At 33.8% G+C, this 18393-nt stretch overlaps 1 protein-coding gene across 8 annotated transcripts in view; it reads left to right on the forward strand.

Moving 5' to 3' along the window:
• Nucleotides 1-18393, forward strand: part of FSTL5 (follistatin like 5) — an 848028-nt gene that overhangs the window by 362951 nt on the left and 466684 nt on the right. The window lies entirely within an intron of this gene.

Below are 18393 nucleotides of genomic sequence, written 5' to 3' on the forward strand. Positions count from 1 at the left end.
GAGTTGTGATTTTCAAGTATGCTAAGTATAATAGCTAAATATTATTAATAGGGACCCGCATGTCATTTAATACCATCATTAAAATAACAATGCAGAATCCTAGAAAGTCAGGGAGATGGCAATACATTCTAACTCTACACCCTCCACCCCCGATATATATATATGTATATATTTGAGAGAGAGTCTGCTCTGTTGCCCAGGCTGAAATGGTGCAGTGGCATGATCCTGGCTTACGCAACCTCCACCTCCCAGGTTCAAGTGATTCTCCTGCCTTAGCCTCCTGAGTAGCTGGGATTACAGATGTGTGCCACCATGCCTGGCTAATTTTTGTTTTTTTTTAGTAAAGATGGGATTTCATCATGTTGGTCGGGCTGGTCTCAAACTCCTAACCTCGTGATCCACCCACCTCGGCCTCCCAAAGTTCTGGGATTACAGGTGTGAGCCACCAATTTTTTTTTTTTTGTATACTCTGATCAAACAGTTTGTGAAGAAATGCTGGTTTATTTACCTATTTTTATATTTTTTTGTTTTGCTGCAAAATTCTTCAACGTGCTTAATATTCTGAGGCAGTAGAATAACTCACACGCATTTCATCAAGGGACACTTTTCATTGAATTTTTGTTTTGTTAAACAGATAAAAGCATGTTCAGCTTGCAATAGTAGTAATACTTATGGTAGACAGAGAATCTGAAGGCCCGAGATGCTAAGTATCTTTCCTAGGCCACAACATAAATGAACAGAGAAACTAGGATTTTCCTTACTCATAATAAAAAGCTCAATAAAAAGTATGCCTGCTAACCTAATTTCATTTTTAATCAAAATCTTTAATTTAAGCAGGGCAATGTAAGTTTCGTCAACTTAAATGTTAAAAAAAAAAGAAAAAGAAAAAGAAACATTCATAAAAAATCAAATTGTAAGTATATTTACTGTTAATCCTTTCTATCCACATAAGAACTTGGAAATAACATTATAACAGGAAGTAAAATCTCTGGAATTAGTTGGCAGGCTGTTCATTGACCGTTGAAATGCAGCCTCTTTAAAACATGCCAGGTGTTTCAGCAGTGCAAAAAAAATGTATCCGATAGGGATTGGCCAATTGTTTTGTATACCACAAGTGAAGACCTTAAGTAATGAAACATTTTATTTGCATAATATTAAATATATTTACCTAAGAGAAATCCTTTTGAATGTTATTACATTAGCCAGGAAGTCCATATATTTTTTGTTTCTTTTATCAGTTATTTAAAAAACAGTAAGATCATTCTGAGATTCTATTGGATCTTTGCATTCTAGTATATACATCTCAAAAAATGGTGCTGATTCTAATCTTTACTTTTTATAAACTTAAGTCTTGCTTTTTCCTTGCAAACAAAATTGCAAAATGTGTTTGTTCCTTGTCGTTGATGCATACAGTCATTTAAGGAAAATTGGCAGGATGTGTCTGAGATTTTGGCTCTGTGATTTGAAGACATTCTGTGTATGCTTGTGTAAAGGCAGGTGGCAAAATGTGAATCCAAAACTATATCCATTATGTTCATTTACTTTACCATTTAGAAAGCACAGATGTTAACTATATAACAAGGTGGTTTTTATTGTAATCACCTGCTGTTAGGGTCCCTCTTGGCATAGTAGCCAAATAGATTCTTGTTTCCTTCTCATTTACAAAGTGTTTGCTATTTGATGGCTCAAAATAAAACTAGAAATTATTTTTTATTCATAAGAAATACTTAAGACAATTTTGAAGTGAAATGATGATAAATTTTAACTGCATACTATTATACGTAATTGTATACATTAATCAAAATATGATATGTGTTGATTTTTAGCTTAAATATCTAGTTTTCCTCTGGTTTATTTTTTGATTTACTATTGTTTAAGCAGAATGCCTTCTATTTACTGGCAATTTATCTTGAAACAAACTTATTTTTTTCTTTCAGATTTTACCAATAAAAGGAAAAAGTAATATTTTTCTATTTTTGCTAATTAAGATTAAAACTTTAAGAGGTTTTCCTCTTGAATAACAGATTATATATTTAAATATACACTCAGATGCATGTATTCATATAACATAAACTTCATTTTATATATATATATATATATATATATATATACAGTGTGTATATAGATATAGATATGGCTGAAGCTCTTTTAACTTTGTCTAATTTTTCCCCTTTGGAAAAATTATATTTTAAATGTCAACTAAATTCACCACCATTGAAACATAAAAAGTACCAGACTATAAAGTTAACTCCTTGAATAACTTAATTCTTAACCAGAGACTTAGTCAAAGACACGACTCCATGTTTTGCTCTATTACTACAGCCTTTGAAAAAAACTTTAGTGGATTTATACCTGTCCATAGCAAGAGCAGATCAAAATATTTACCTCTATCTCTCTGTTCTTTCTTTGTATGCATATTGCATTTATAAAACACTGTGAAAACTAATAAGAATGTGTTGTACTAATAATATGTAACAAATGTTATAACTTAAAATTAGAGACAAAGTACATACATTTATTCAATTATTCAATTAAAGTGTTTTGACCATCTATTATTTATCAAATATCACTAAATCTTAGTCTAAGTTAATAACATGTGACTCAATTCCCAGAGAAAAAAAGTGTAACTAGTAGAATAAAACACAGATTCTAAAATTGTCAGGTACTGTTCTAAAACATCAACAATGATTTCCTATAATTAAGTAATACCTCCTCCCAAATGTAACACTTTGAAAAATATGAATCTCACTATGATCCAAAAGAACTTATCAGACTGCTGAGAGAGGAAAATGGCAGATAGAAGGCAGGACTAACTTGCAGTTCCCACTGAGACAGACAGAGCAGCGTGTGGAGACACATGCATCATGAACTTTTACTCCTAGAACTATAGGAACATTCCAGGAAAGCTGAGAGAATTCACAGACCCTTTGAAGAAAGTAGATAGCTCCTGCAGGCCCCAGGAGACAGCCCAAAAACTGAGTGCCCAATGTGTGAAAGTAAAAGGGGGACTGTCCACCCTTGAACACACACCAGCATTGCAGAACCCGAAGGTCCAGATCATGGAAAAATGATTTGACCTTACCAGGAGCTGATACAATTTTAGAAAGCCAAGCAAAATATAGCAATAGATGTGGTGGGAATCGCCTGGTGAGCTCTCTCAGTCCCCAAGAAAGCCATTTCTGACTTTGTCTCACAGAGGTCCTTGGGGAGGGGAACTGGGAAAAGACCACAGGGAAAAGGAAACTTCCACCTGAACCTTGTAACAATTTCAACTGAACTAAAAGATTCCTGGACAGTACTCAGGGGAGGGATGGAATCCAGAGTGCAGCACAGAAACTGAAGCAGGCAGGGTGGTGCAGAATCTGAAAGCTCTGCTTGCTTTCACAGCTGGGAAGCTGTTAGCCTAGGGCAAGTTCTCAGCATGCCTGGAAACAAACTCTGCTGTTTGGCAGGAGAATAATGGTAGTGAGACCAGCCTTTTGGGTTGCGTGGGAGCTGGCCTGTAACTGCCAGCTTTCTTCCACTTCCCTGGTAACCTTCATGGCACAGGAGAAGCAACAATAATCCCCCTGGGAACATAACGCTATTGGCATGAGAACCACACCCCCATCTTCCACAGCAGCCCCAGCAAGCCCTGCCTAAGGAGAGTCTGAGCTCGGACATGCCTAACTCTTCCAACACCGGGTGATCTTTCTTTACCATCCCTCGTAGTCAATGACAAAGGGCATATTCTCTGGAAAGTCCAAACCCCACCCATTGCCTGATCGTCCCTATGCTACTACAGCTGATGCACTCTTGAAAGTGCCACCTCCAATCAGCACAAAACTAGTGCAATTAACAAAACGACAGCTAAGGACCCTCACAGAGTTTGCTTCATTCCCCTGCCACCTCCACCACAGCAGATGCTGCTATCCATGGCTGAGAGACCTGAAGATGATTCACATGACAGAACTGTGCCAGCACTCCCTAGAACCATCCCTGAGCCTGGTAGCTCTGCTGGGTAGCTAGATCCAGAAGAGAATTAACAGTCACTACAGTTCAGCTCTCAGGAAGCCCCATTCCTAGGGTCAGAGGGAGAACAACACATTAAAGGAGCACACTGTGGGACAAAAGAATCTTAACAGCAGCCCTCGAATCCCAGGTCTTTCCTCTGACGTAGTCCACCCTGCACTACAAGAACTGCTGATAAAAGCTCTAAATCTTGAAACAAATCCTCAAAAATACACTAAAATAGAACTTCCTTCAAGCATAAATCTCACAGGATCTATAAAACAAAAAGACAACGTATAAATTAAAAAAAAAAAAACAGTTATTCAGGAAACAAATAGAATGATGATTAGAATAGTACCTCACATCTCAATGTTGAACATACATGACCTAAATGATCTGTTTTAAAGACAAAAAAATGGCAGAATGGATAAGAATTTACCAACCAAGTACTTGCTGTCTTTGACTCACCCGACACATAAGGACTCAAATAAATTTAAGGTTAAGAGGTAGAAAAAGATGTTCTATGCAACTGAACACCAAAAGTGAGCAGAAGTAGCTATTCTTATATCAGATAAAACAAACTTTAAAGCAATGGTCATACAAAAGACAAAGAAGGACTTTATATAATGATAAAATAACTTGTCCAATAACAACAGCAACAAAATGACAATTCTAAATATGCATGGTGGAAGTCTCAAATTTATAAAACAACTACTACTAGACCTAGTAAATGAGACAGATGGTAACACAATAAGCGGGGGCTTAAATATACCATTGACAACACTAGACAGGTAGTCAACAAAAAAAATGGATTTCAGTTATACCCTAGAATAAGTAAACATCATAGATATTTATAGAACATTCCACCCAACAACTGCAGAATATACATTCTATTCATCAACACATGGGATAGACAATAGTCACAAAATAAGCCTAAGTAAATTGAAGAAAATTGAAATTATATCAGGTACTCTCTGAGACTACAGGAGAATAAACTCAGAAATCAATTCCAAAAGGAACCCTGAAAACAATGGAAATATGTGGAAATTAAATAACCTGCTCCTGAATGATACTTGCATCAATAATGAAATCAAGATGAAAATTTAAAGATTCTTTGAACTGAACAGTAATAGTGACACAGCCTGCCAAAACCTCTGGGTTATAGCAAAGATGGTGCTAAGGGGAAAGTTCATAGCTTTAAATGCCTACATCAAAAAGTATGAAAAAGCACAGACAATCTACAGCCACACCTCAAGGAACTAGAGAAACCAAAGCAAACCAAATGCAAACCCAGCAGAAGAAAAGAAATAATGAAGATCAAAGCAGAACTAAATGAAAATTAAAAGTATACAAAATATAAATGAAACAAAAAGCTGTTTCTTTGAAAAGAGAAATAAAACTACAGACTATTAGTGAAATAACCCAGGAAAAGAAGAGAGAAAATCCAAAAAGCTCAAATAGAAATGAAATAAGAGATAATGAAACAGTAGACATTTTTAGTTTTCCATGAATACTGAAAAATTAAAGACTTCACATTCTGATCATGAAAAACAAATTTATTTTACTAAAATATTTTCAACTTAGTTATCATTAAACATATAACTTCACATATTAAGACAGTAGAAAAGTAAGGTTAATAGATTTTATTACATTAAGCAATTTAATGCATATATGCCATGGACATTAATATTTAGAGTGTTTAAATAGCATTACTTTCGTTTTATTTATTTTGGCTTATGAATTTCCTTTCACTTATTATTACAAAAATATAGCATTTATTAAGCCTCAAGAGAGTGAAGATCAAAGTTATTACTTAAGATGATTTTAAAAGGAAAATAAAATTCCAACATTTAAAAAAGTCACAATTTATCTAGTAAACCAAATACATCCAGAAAAATATAATGCAACAACACTCTAAAAGGACACCTATCTGTAGATACAAAAATCATATTGTGAAATGTGTTATAATTACTGAGGAGAGGTTTTTTTTAAGTATGGAAGTTTCTCATTAGTTCAAAATACATTAAATGCTAGAAGTCTCTTAAAAGAAAAAGAACTGCTCCTTGAATAGCGATCAAAAATATTATAGAATAAGAAAAGTTCCCTTGTCCCCTTCGCAGGGCTTGCAACGACGGTGTGGCTCACTTCTTCAGTACCCAACAGCTCACACCTCTAGGGGAGAATATAGACAGGCTCTGACCCCACAGCGGTGTCTAGAAGTCTCCCGAAGCCCTACTGGGCATGTGTCACAGGGTGTCTTTTAGTTTCGCTCTTTTAGTTTTTATAGGTGACTGTGTTAATCAGCTCAATTAGACCCTCTACCTGGTCGCAAGGATAGAGGGCTTTCTGTATCCCCGGGTTCTTGCCTTGATCTATGGGAAGAATCAGATCACACGTGGGTTGGGAGAATGAGTGCAAGGTATTATTGAGTGGAAGTAGCACTCAGCAGATGGGGGAGCCAGGAGAAAGACACTTTTCCCCTGGAGTCGAACTGCCCAGCGGCCTGGGTTCTTCTCTGACTGCCCCAGCCAAACTCAATATCATACTGTTTCTACCCAGCACTTCCCTTCCCCACTCATGTATCATTTAAAGGGACCGCTCTTCCCTTCCCAGAACCTCTGTAACAACATTACTCTAAGATTTACAATACAAATTAAGATCCAATTGTTTGAGAGAATTGCAATAACTGAAGAATGCTTATGATCCCACACATTTTAATCCAAAAATAAACACACATATGTGTGCACACAGGCACACACACGTATATGACTTCACAATCAATTCTCAGGTATATGATTATCAAAATTTAAATCTCCATAAAACTTAAAAATTAAGCTGTGAAAATATTAAATACTCAAGAAAAAATTTAAACTGCTAAGAATTGTCGATGGTAGTTTGGCAAAAACCAGAATACAAATCATAAGAATACAGGGTGATTTTTAAAAAATTTACCCTGATGAGCCATTAATTTATTTTTCGTTAACTGAACAACACATTTTAACTTTTGTGCAGCCTCTCCACGAGTATAGTGAGACCCTTGAGAGAACAGCTCAAGAATTGACTTTTCTAAGTAGCTTTTGGATTCCAAATTTGTTCTTGGCTTTGTACCTTATCTTCCACATTTTTACAGTTTCATCATTGACCCTGAATGTATCTTATCTTCCTTCTTATGATCTAGACCTTTGATTTAATTATTCAACTTGTTGCATGTGTTTGACTTTTGAACTCTTGGTCATAACAATGACACTCTCTTGTTTTAGCTATAAGTATTCCACTAATAAAATATTATTATAAATTTGGCCTGTCTTCTTACATTACTACTCGTATTTGGATAACCACAAAATTATGTCATTGTTATGAATAGTTTAGAAGCTTTAAAATTAATCATTGCTAGTATATATGTGATATGTCAATTTACTTACTTGACTTTGCAATATACTTGATAATTAAAATTACTTCATTTTTGTTCAACTCTATGAAAAGTCAGGCAAAATGTGTTTACAGTGTTCAGCACTCTAAAAGGCCCTCTGATGGGACGAAGAGGAGGGAGATGGACACAGATTAATTACACGAAGTATAAGAAATCACAAATAACATTGGACAATATTGTGGTTGCTAGGAATTCTTCCTTTTCATCAGCCTTTCCATAATTGGACCTGAAGAAATAGTTTGCGGTCCCTTGAAATCTGGAGACCAGTTACTGCCCTTTGACTCTTGTCCCAGGCTTTATATCTCTTTCTATCCTGTTTGGATAGGATGATTCATTTTCACTTGGTTTGTCAATTTCTAAAATTGTCTTTTTATCTGATGTCTTTTAGTCTGGGTGAAGTCTTTTTTTTTTACATCTTACTCACATTTAATTCCTCAGAAAGAGTTCCTTGAGTTTTAACCCCTTGGTAGCATGGAACCATCTTCACCTGCACATTAACCAATATCTGCACCTGTGTAAGAGTGAGTGACAGCCTCATGGCATGGTATTACCTCAGTTTATTTGCTAGGGTCCAGAGTCAGAACCCATCCTAAAAGCTCATCTGCCTGATTTAGCTCTGCACTCCAGGGGATTCATATACAAGAAAATAATTCACATTAATCTAGCCCACAGGACTGATGCCAATTTTTTAATGTTCTATGTGATTAACTGTATGTTCCAGATAAGCTGCTGGTTCAGGAAAAGCATCTGCTTTCAAGACACTCTATTTTTACTCATTTTTAAGTTTTGGTGGGGCAGAGGGGGAGAAGACTTTAATTGGACTTACTTATCCTTACTCAAATCAACACATTTAACAAACTATCCTTCGGTCGCATATGACGTAGTTGCAGCAAAGTCAACAAAATAATGAAATTTAATATTTTAAAACTATTATACACACAGAAAATACATTACCAAGAAATATGCTAAATTATTTGCTGAATATACTGTATCTACCGTTTAGCAATGTCTAAACTACAAAATGATTCTTAGGAAATTATTTTTTAATAATACTGATTATATAACTACTGACATGTGGCTAGTTGAATAAAGGGTCACTTAAATTAGAATGAAAATAAATGATAAATAGATCTTTGGTAAAATCAAACTACCAGGATTACAAAATTTTTAAAGTAAGAAAAAAACTAAGGCTGTCTGTATTTGCAGAGTGAAAATTCTAGACAAATATTTTGCTGTACATAGAATAGTATATGATTGAAACGACTATTTTTATTTTTAGAATATAAATATTTTCATAATTAAATATTGTTTCTATTTCCAAGTTGATATCTCATCAATGAAATGAGGTGACACACTACTTTCCAGTTAATTAAAAATAAATATCAGCTGAAATAATTTATCACATATTGTGAACAATATGCTATTTATGCCATTCTATTTATAGTATCCAATATTTATAGTACCATAATATGTGTGATTATTTAATAAGCTCTATATAATAATAAATTTGAAATTAAAATTTAAACATATATTTAAGAGCTTAGAAATGATATTCATTTAGCCTTGAAGTTTAAAATAAAGATTTTAAAAATATAAGCTATTAGATATAATCTAAAACTTCTTCAGACAAATAATTTTTATAATGCTGTTTTAACACATTGCGTAATGGCAATGAATATTTGCAATGGCAGTCTTTAAATTTAAAAAATCAATCAGAATTGTATGATCCTAAAAATGTGCAGTTGGCGTGCACTTAGATTTTAGTTATATGTACTATAAACCCACCAAAATCAGGGCTATGTCTTCTTTTTGCCGTGAGACATTGCAGAGTATTAGGAACATACTATCTCATCATAGAGAACTAATACAGGCCTGTTGTATAAAGTGGATAAAGTATAAAGTATATATTTGGCTCAAACCTCCACATTTTTTGGCAGCAGGGAATGAGATATTATGCTAAATATAGGAAGACAAAGCCTATTAAGGTTGGAAATGTTTCAATATTTTAATCCAGATATTGAAACATTTTAGCTTCAGAAAAGCAATGTCATATGTACCAAAAATTCCATTAAATTATGTAAATGTTACTATTGCACGGAAGTCCATTACAGCCTGAAGGTCGTTGTGGGGTGTTTTTCCTAGTTTCCAGTTGTATTGTAGAAATGACACTTGAAGCTAAGATGAACTAGCACCTTATATACATTTAAAATAAAAGATGCCAATGTAATCAGTTCGAACCTTTTAATGTCAACAGACACAATAATGTATTAAGAACTGAGCTCAAGAACTTCTTTTACAGAGCAGTTTGAACCCTTCCCTGTGTTTGTTCCATGAATTGTGGGAGAATAATCTTGCCTGTAATTCAGTTGAAGAAATTTATTTATACTAACTTGACTTGAGACCCAAGGTTTCAGGATTAATAGTTTAATTAGACTTTCATAGAGCAGCAAATGTCTTGATGTTTTATGTACTTGCTAATTTTCTCTCTACTTTCATTTTCTTATCCTTCTCTGTGTCATTTCTTCCCTTTCTCCTTTCTGTTCATCTTCTTGAATATTTATACATTCTTCTACCTTTCTCTTCCCTAAACATTTTACTCTTTCCCTCTCACACTTACTTTCATTTTTTAAGGCATTTGCATTTTCTCCTTTCCTCTCTTTTTTGTTACTAATTCACTTGACGATGTGTTTTTCATTTTTGAATTCCTTCATTAACTCTTCATTACACAAAAGCACATTTCTTTATGTTTATAAGATAAATTTTCCCTTTTATATTTAACTAAAATTTGAAAAACAGGCACACAACTCTTATAAAATATGCTTTATACTTCATCTTCTTTTCCTTTCTAGTTTTTCTTGGCGTTAGAGAATTTTGCCGAGAACATGTTCATTCTTTAATTCCTAATTTCTTGTATAGAATAATAAAATAAACATAATTAAGACTATGCTATCTTCTCTGTACTCTGCTAAAGTCAAGGAGGTCATTTAGATAAAATAACTAAGTCAAAGAAATCATTTTCTAGAGATACTCTGCTTTTTAAATGTAAACAGGCCAGTACATAACCCACAGCATGTTGACTGTGTATGAAGGAGAAATGTCAACTAGCATTCTCACAACAGCCTGAAAGTGCAAGTTAGAATTTAAAGACATTAAACTATTCCATGATCACTACATAATGAAGGGGCTGATTATGAATTCTCCATTACCTTTCCACTACAACATGCTGCCTCCAAAACATTTTATTAATTGTTACATTTTTAAACTATTACCAAGTTAGTATGTTGATTAACTGTGGCAATAGAATTGGCCTTATGTAATTCTAACAAATCATTCATAGTTTCCTGTCCCCATTCCCTTAACTCCGACAGAATTTCTGTAAGAGTCTGGGATGTATGTAAATGTTATCAATGACCTGAGAAGAGATTCCTTACTGGCTCTTATTCTTCTAAAACAGATTTTGTTTGTGGGATTTAATATCTTGTTTGGATAAAATTCTTCCCTTATACCTTAAAGATTTACCTTTATGTCACTCAATAAATACCTAATCAAGCTCTCAGCATGGGCAGCGTAAGGAATAACAAACTCTGAGCTAATATTGTTGAAAATATAGCCTAGGATAGTGATGAAATGTGCTAAACTGGCATTTCCCTTTGAAAGGCTGCTCAGAAAAGATTATCTGAGGAGTCAATGAGGACAGCCAACAATTCATGAGGGCTTCGTATGTTCCAAATACTACTTTAAAGCCTCAAAATACTATTTTTTAGTCTTCATAAAACCACGTGGTAGTTTTGTTTGTTTCATTTTTGTGTGTATGTTTTTTCTTCACTGCAGATGGGCTATTGAGACACAGAGAGGTTGAGCAATTTGTATCAAGTCACATAGCTGAACAGTGGCAGAGGTGGTATTTCTCCCTAGTCAGTGTGGCTCCAGTGTTCATTTCTCAGCCACTTCTCTGCAATACCGCACAGGAGACTGACTCTGTGATCCTGTATATAAAATGCGGAAGCCTTCACCTACGTGATCCTCTCTTAAAAATTCACAGTGTTTTCTTAAAAGGCCTAAAAATCTCTTTAAGAATATTCACTTCAGCATTTCCAAATTCATTTGTCCCACAAACTATTTTTTAAATGAAACATCTGTTAATATTTTATAGAACTAATGTTGCCTAAAATGCAATTTAGGAACCAATCTCTATAACCTCTATTGAATTTTCAGCTACATTGCCATTTTATGTATTTTAATATAAAAACAGAAGTTCTAGGATTCTGTGAGAAAAATATGTCTCATTAATATTTATATTATATTCACATATTTCCCAGCCATTATTGTCAAGTTTTACTTCAACACTTAACCCATTGGTTAGAAATATTTTTTGAGTAGTAGTAAAAGTCGTTTTGGGAATAGCAATCCTCAGAACATTCTATGTGTATTCTGTGACGCAGACCTGAGATCCAATTGGAAATGACTGCGTATTTGAGATAAATTCTAGTTTGTATTTAATTCCTAAGATAAATATTTGATGCTAAGTCATATTGAATGTAATATTAAATATTTAGATGAAGTATTGTGCATAAAATTCTCTGATTTAATGCAGAAAAATGGCATCTAAATTCAGTATTGTGTTTTAATTATTTGATCAATTGAGTCATGATTAATTACATATTTTTTATTTTTTTCTGGTCGTGTCTATATAACCAGCAAATAGGCTTTTGGGTAAACTATTCACTTGTGATTTCATTTCTGTGGTTTCAGACATAATGTACTCTCACTATGCAAAACCACTCCCTTCTCAGTAGAGTCATTTTAAGATTATCTCTAGCTTTTTTCAATGAAAGCTCAGTGAGGGAAATTTAGATTCAGTTTTGATGTGTGTAGAAAGTCTATTAAAATACTGTTACAATGTGCAAGTCACTCAATAATTCAAATACTTGGCATCTACATGAAAGAAAAACATTTTAAAATATCATTATAAATTGATCTTATAATTTAATTATCCAGCAAAGAAAAGTCACATAATTTGTATATTTTTAATGGCTTCCATGAGATTGAACTTCTCCATTCCTCCTTTGGCTCTCTGGTTGTTTCTTCCTTGATTTTTTTTTTTTTTTTTTTTTCGCTCCTCTCACTTTTTCTTTCAATTAACAGAACGGTGTTCTCCAATGTAATGCCACATTTTTCATCTCTTCATTCAGCTCGTTTGTTTTTATTTGTATTTATTTATGTTTATTATTTATATCGTCACTACCTATAATAATGGCAGGAAGTTTGGAGCAGGGGAATCTCCCAGAAGGTTTTGAAAGATTAAAGGAGGAAGGAAATTCATGTGAAACATTTACGGCAAGGCTGACACACATAGTTACTTTGTGAGTGCTCTGTGCCTTAAAAAGAGCAGCCATAAAAAACGATGAGCTCATGTCCTTTGTAGGGACATGGATGAACCTGGAAACCATCATTCTCAGCAAACTGACACAAGAACAGAAAATCAAACACCGCATGTTCTTATCATAGGTGGGTGTTGAACAATGAGAACACATGGACACAGGGAGGGGAGCATCACACACTAGGGTCTCTGGGGGGAAACTACGGGAGGGACAGCAGGGCATGGGGAGTTGGGAGGGATACCATAGGGGAAAATGCCAGATATAGGTGATGGGGAGGAAGGCAGCAAATCACATTGCCATGTATGTACCTATGCAACAATCTTGCATGTTCTTCACGTGTACCCCAAAACCTAAAATGCAATAATATATATATAAAATAAATTAATTGATATCTAACAAAAAAGAGTAGCTCGTATAGGTGGTGTTACTCTTTTGTTTGTTGCTGTGGTTGATTTTATTACTAGATGCTCAGGTATCTATGTCATCTGATTTTAATAACAATAACTATTTTTTGTTACAGCAACAATATCTGGTTATCTTCTATATGTTCAGTTTATACAAATTATATTAATTACATAATGTTTAATATTATTATAGTTAATTATGTAAACTAACTTTAGAACAAAGCTATGAAGTAAGTGTTGTCTTTCACTGAGACTTTAAGTAACATGCCCAAGGTCACATTGGTAGCAGAGTTGAGTTAATTCATTATCTATTTCTTCCAGCTGCGTAGCCTAGCTTTGTAGGAAATGAAAATATTTTATGGCACAAATTACCAAATTAATGTCTCTTGTCAGGAACTTTCACTCACAAGGTGGTCATCAATTCTCAATTTCGTGTTACATTTCTACAGCCTTCTTCTCAGCTGCTGAAAGTGAATATACTCATTATAGTGGCCATCTTATATGACATTCATTTTCCCTCCTTGTGGTCTCTAATTATATTAGTATTCTATTATACTCTTACTCAACACTGACCCTAAAACTTGAAATATTAATAGCATTACACTAATTATTAACTCTTGATGATTATTGTCTGTGTGCCACAACTTAGGCTATATACATCATCCATATTATCTCATTCTATCTCACAATACTGTAATGATTTAAGTTTTAATATTGTTCCTATTTTAAAATGCAGTAATTTAGTCTTTCTTGCAAGTACTCATATTTTTAATGTTTTTTAAATATACTTGTGATGACATTTCATCACAACTACAGGGTCATATAACCATCATTATAATTAACATCTGAAATTGTTCCTGTCTTAATGAGACTATTTAACTTGTCTAGGCTCACCAATTTGTAAGCAATGAAATTTTGATTCAAACCATGATATCCTGACTCCAGAGCCTATTACTCAGTGACCAAAATATTCTGTGGTATAAGTACATTTACACTGTTGTGTGACTGTCATCACCAATCATCTTCAGAACTTTTTGATCTTACTCAACTGAAACTCTATACCTATAAAATGTTAATTTCTCATTGTCTTCTCCCCACCTATCCTAGCTGCAACCACTGCACTTTGTCTTCATGAATGTAAACTATTCTTGGAAGCTTATATAATTGTAATCATACAGTATTTATTCTTTTGTGACTTGATATTTCACTTAGAATAATGTCATTGAAACTCCTCCATGCTGTAGCGTATGTCAGAAGTTTCTTCTATCTAAGGCTGAATAATATGCCACTGTACGCATATACTACATTTTGTTTATCCGTTGACCCACTTCCACTGATTGCTTTTATCTCCTGGCTGTTGTGAATAATGCTACTATAAATGTGGGTGTACAACTATCTCTTTGAAACCCTGATTTTATTTATTTTATTTTTTTGAAAACACTGTATAACCAGAAGAGAAACCGCTGGAATAAATGGTAATTCTATTTTTAATTTTTTGAGAAACTGCTATACTGTTTTCCATAGCAGTTTCATCATTTTATATTTGATAGGAGTGTACAATGATTCTAAGGATTCCAATTTCTTTACATTCTAGACAACACTTACTATTTCATCCCCCTTTAAAAATAGTGGTCATCCTAATAGAATTCTAATGAGTGTGAGGTTATATATCAATGTGGGTTTGATTTGCATTTCTCTGATGATTAATTTGTTGAACATCTTTTTATATGCTTGCTGGCCATTTTATGTCTTTTCTAGGGAAATGCGTATTCAAGTCTTTTCTCATTTTTGAAATCAAGTTGTTTAATTTTGTTGTTGTTGTTGAGATGTAAGACTTGCATATATATTTTGGATATTAACCCCTCATCAGAGAAATTATTTGCAAATATTTTCTCCCATTCTGCACATTGTGTTTTCACTCTACTGAGTGTGTTCTTTGATGAACACAAGTTTTCTATTTTGATGAGGTTCATTTTATCTGTTTTAATTTTTTGGCCTGTTTTTGGTGTCATATACAAGAAATAATTGTCAAGTCCAATTTCATGCAGGTTTTCTTCTATGTTTTCTTCTGAGAGTTTTACAGTTTTAGTTGTTATGCTTAAGTCTTTGATTCATTTTAATTTTTGCTTATGGTAAAGGTAAAGTCAACTTTTTTTTATTAATCCATGAATGGACATGGGTTATTTTCATATTTTGACAATTCTATATAATGCTGTGAGCATAAGTGTACACATATCTGTACAGGAACTCTGTATAGTTCCTGCTTTCATGTTTTTTTGGGGGGTGGTATATGCCTAGAAGTGGAGTTGCTGCATCTTATGGTAATTCTATGTTTGATGTTTTTAGAAATCCTTATGTAATTTTTTTACTTTGCAATCATATATTGGCTATCTATTAATCAATCATCTATGTATCTTATTATTAATTTCTGCCAACAATATTTTAATTTTCTTACAATCTTTCTCTGAAAACTATATCACTTAGTTTTTTTTCCCTACATTCCCCCAAAATATTTTCTTCTTTACATTTGTTAAAAATTGCCATAATCTGGACTCAGTATATTATATTTCAGTCAGTTATTTCTTTTCCTTTTCTTCTACTCAGTAACTACCATATCACAAATGTTATTCATGCTCTTTGCCTTTTGATTTTTCTAATTTCTCTCTGTTCTTTAGCTTCCTGAATTAACTACCTGTCATTCCCAGCATAGTTTGTTTAAAATGGTTCAGGACTTCAAGCACTAAAAACAATGTCTTTTCAATCACCATGTCTTCTTACCCAACCTGTCCACTGACTGGGAAATTTGACCCCAGAGCAATACAAGTATCTGTTTCCTTGATTCCAACTAAATGAACATACATTCCTGTGGTTCAGCATCTGTAAACTTTAGCTTATGGGCCAAATCCAACCAATCATTTATTTTTCTAAATAAACATTTTGAAGCATAACCATGTTCATTTGTTCATTTATATATTGTCTATGGCTACTATCGTGTTAAAATAACAGTTGGGTACTTGCTGCAGGAAACTCTGACCTACCAAACCTAAAATATTTATTATCTAAAATTTACAAAAAAAATTGCTAAACTCTGCATGCACAGTATTAAAAATACTGCAAAAAATAACATCATAACTTCAGCCATAACTTCAATTTCAATTCTTCCCAGTAATAATTTTACATTTTCCAGGTCAACGCTATCTCCCATACTTCGCAATGACTATTTAAAATGTTCTCCTGGGCTGGGAACCTGGCTCACGACTACAATCCCAGGAGTTTGGGAGGTTGAGGTAAAATGATTGCTTAAGCCCAGGAGTTTGAGACCAGGCTGGGTGTGTGTGTATATATTCTCATGTGTTCTTCAAATAGTCTCAGTAGATGGCCTTGACTGATCATTCAAATTAATTGATTTGATATCTTTGAAAAAATGACAACCCATTTTTGTAGAGTACCTCTTATTGTAATAAAAGATATTCCTGTAGCTCACACGCCCTTTCTCATTGTTTCTATACTTTACTCATTACTGTATCCATTCATTAACTTTGACTTCTGCCATTCTTCCCATTAGTAACCAAACATATACATTTGTCTATTACAGTTTTAATCTATCTATCTATGAGAACTCTCATGAACCCACCTCTCTGTTGCCTGTCAAACTCTCTTTATCTTTTACTTTGAGTTATCCACTGATTTTATCTATCTCTCTATGTCTATTATTATTATTCTGCCCACAATATTTCATTTTTATTAACAATTCATTTGGTGAACGCTATATTACTTGATTTCTTTTTTCTCTTTTGTGTTGCAAAAAGCATCATTTATTCCTCATTTCGTAACCACTGTATTGTGTTTCTACTGACTATCCAGCTCAGGGCTAACGAGAATGTAGCTTTCCAAGGCATTTTTAATGTCAACAGTGACTTGCTTATTGCTATATCTGACAGCCATTTTCAGTATTTTTCTTCTCATTCTCATATTTGCCCTTCATTGCTTTCTTTTACAGACACTTATCCCATAAATTTTGGTTTAACATGCATTCTATTTTTCCTCCAGTCCCTCTTCATCCTTCTTAGAGTGCTTGAGAAACTATATGACCAACAATGGTATATTGATGGGAGAAATGGACACACTCCAACATACTCTGCAGAAAGGTTATACATAACTTAACGGGAAGGGTGTTGTATCTAGGTGCTATCATAACTTGCTGTCTAACTCAAAAAAATCTCTCAACTTCTCTTTGGCTTGCTTTCTCATTTATAAAATATTAATAATTTCACCTATCTCATAATTTTTTAAAGACAAGTGAGTTAATGTGCATAGAGTGCTGCAGTGTTGCCGTGCATGTAGAAAAGTAGTTCTTCCTTACCCATGGGGCATATGTTCCAAGACCCCCAGTGGATGCCAGAAACCCTGCGTGTACTGTTTTCTTCCTATATGAATATATCTATGACAAAGTTTAATTTATGGTAAGGTATGGTAAGACATTAATAACAGTAACTAAAATAAAATAGAATTATAACAATATACTATAACAAAAAGTTGTGTGTATGTAGTCTCTCTCTCTCTCTCTCTCTCTGTCAGAATATCTTATTGAATGTAACGTTTTTGGACAAGGGATTACCAGGTTAACTGAAACCATGGAAAGTGAAATCATAGCTAAGAGGGGACTACTGTAATAACTGTATACTGTAAATGTTAGGATTGGTCTTCAAAGTCTCCCCCTCTGAGCACCTGCAGGTCAATAGATCTTAAAGTTCCCATATTTTATGGTGACAATTCTTTCATCAATAGTTTTATTTAGGTGACATATACTACCTTTCATGGTATTGTGAAAATGCTTGTCCTGATGCCCTAAACACAACAAAGCCAAGTTCAAATCCATTGTCTGCCAATACAAGTTTGCTTCATTATTCTGTCATCCTCCCAATTGTCTGAGGAAAGAATCTGGATGTCATTCTTGTCTTGTTTCTCTATATCAATGAGTTACCAAAGTCTGCAACATCTACATGGTACATATTTATAAGATGCATCTCTTTTGATCCATTATCATAGCCTTTCTTCTATTTTGACAAACGTTTCTCTTATCTGAAATACTTAGAGGTTTTCTAACTACATCTGATTTTATAATCCTGCTTTCTTGGAATAATTTTGTCAGCAAATAATTCTAATCAGAACATATTTTTCTTTAGAC

The sequence above is a fragment of the Callithrix jacchus genome, chromosome 3 (assembly GCF_049354715.1).
Source record: "Callithrix jacchus isolate 240 chromosome 3, calJac240_pri, whole genome shotgun sequence".
Classification (NCBI taxonomy): Eukaryota; Metazoa; Chordata; class Mammalia; order Primates; family Cebidae; genus Callithrix; species Callithrix jacchus.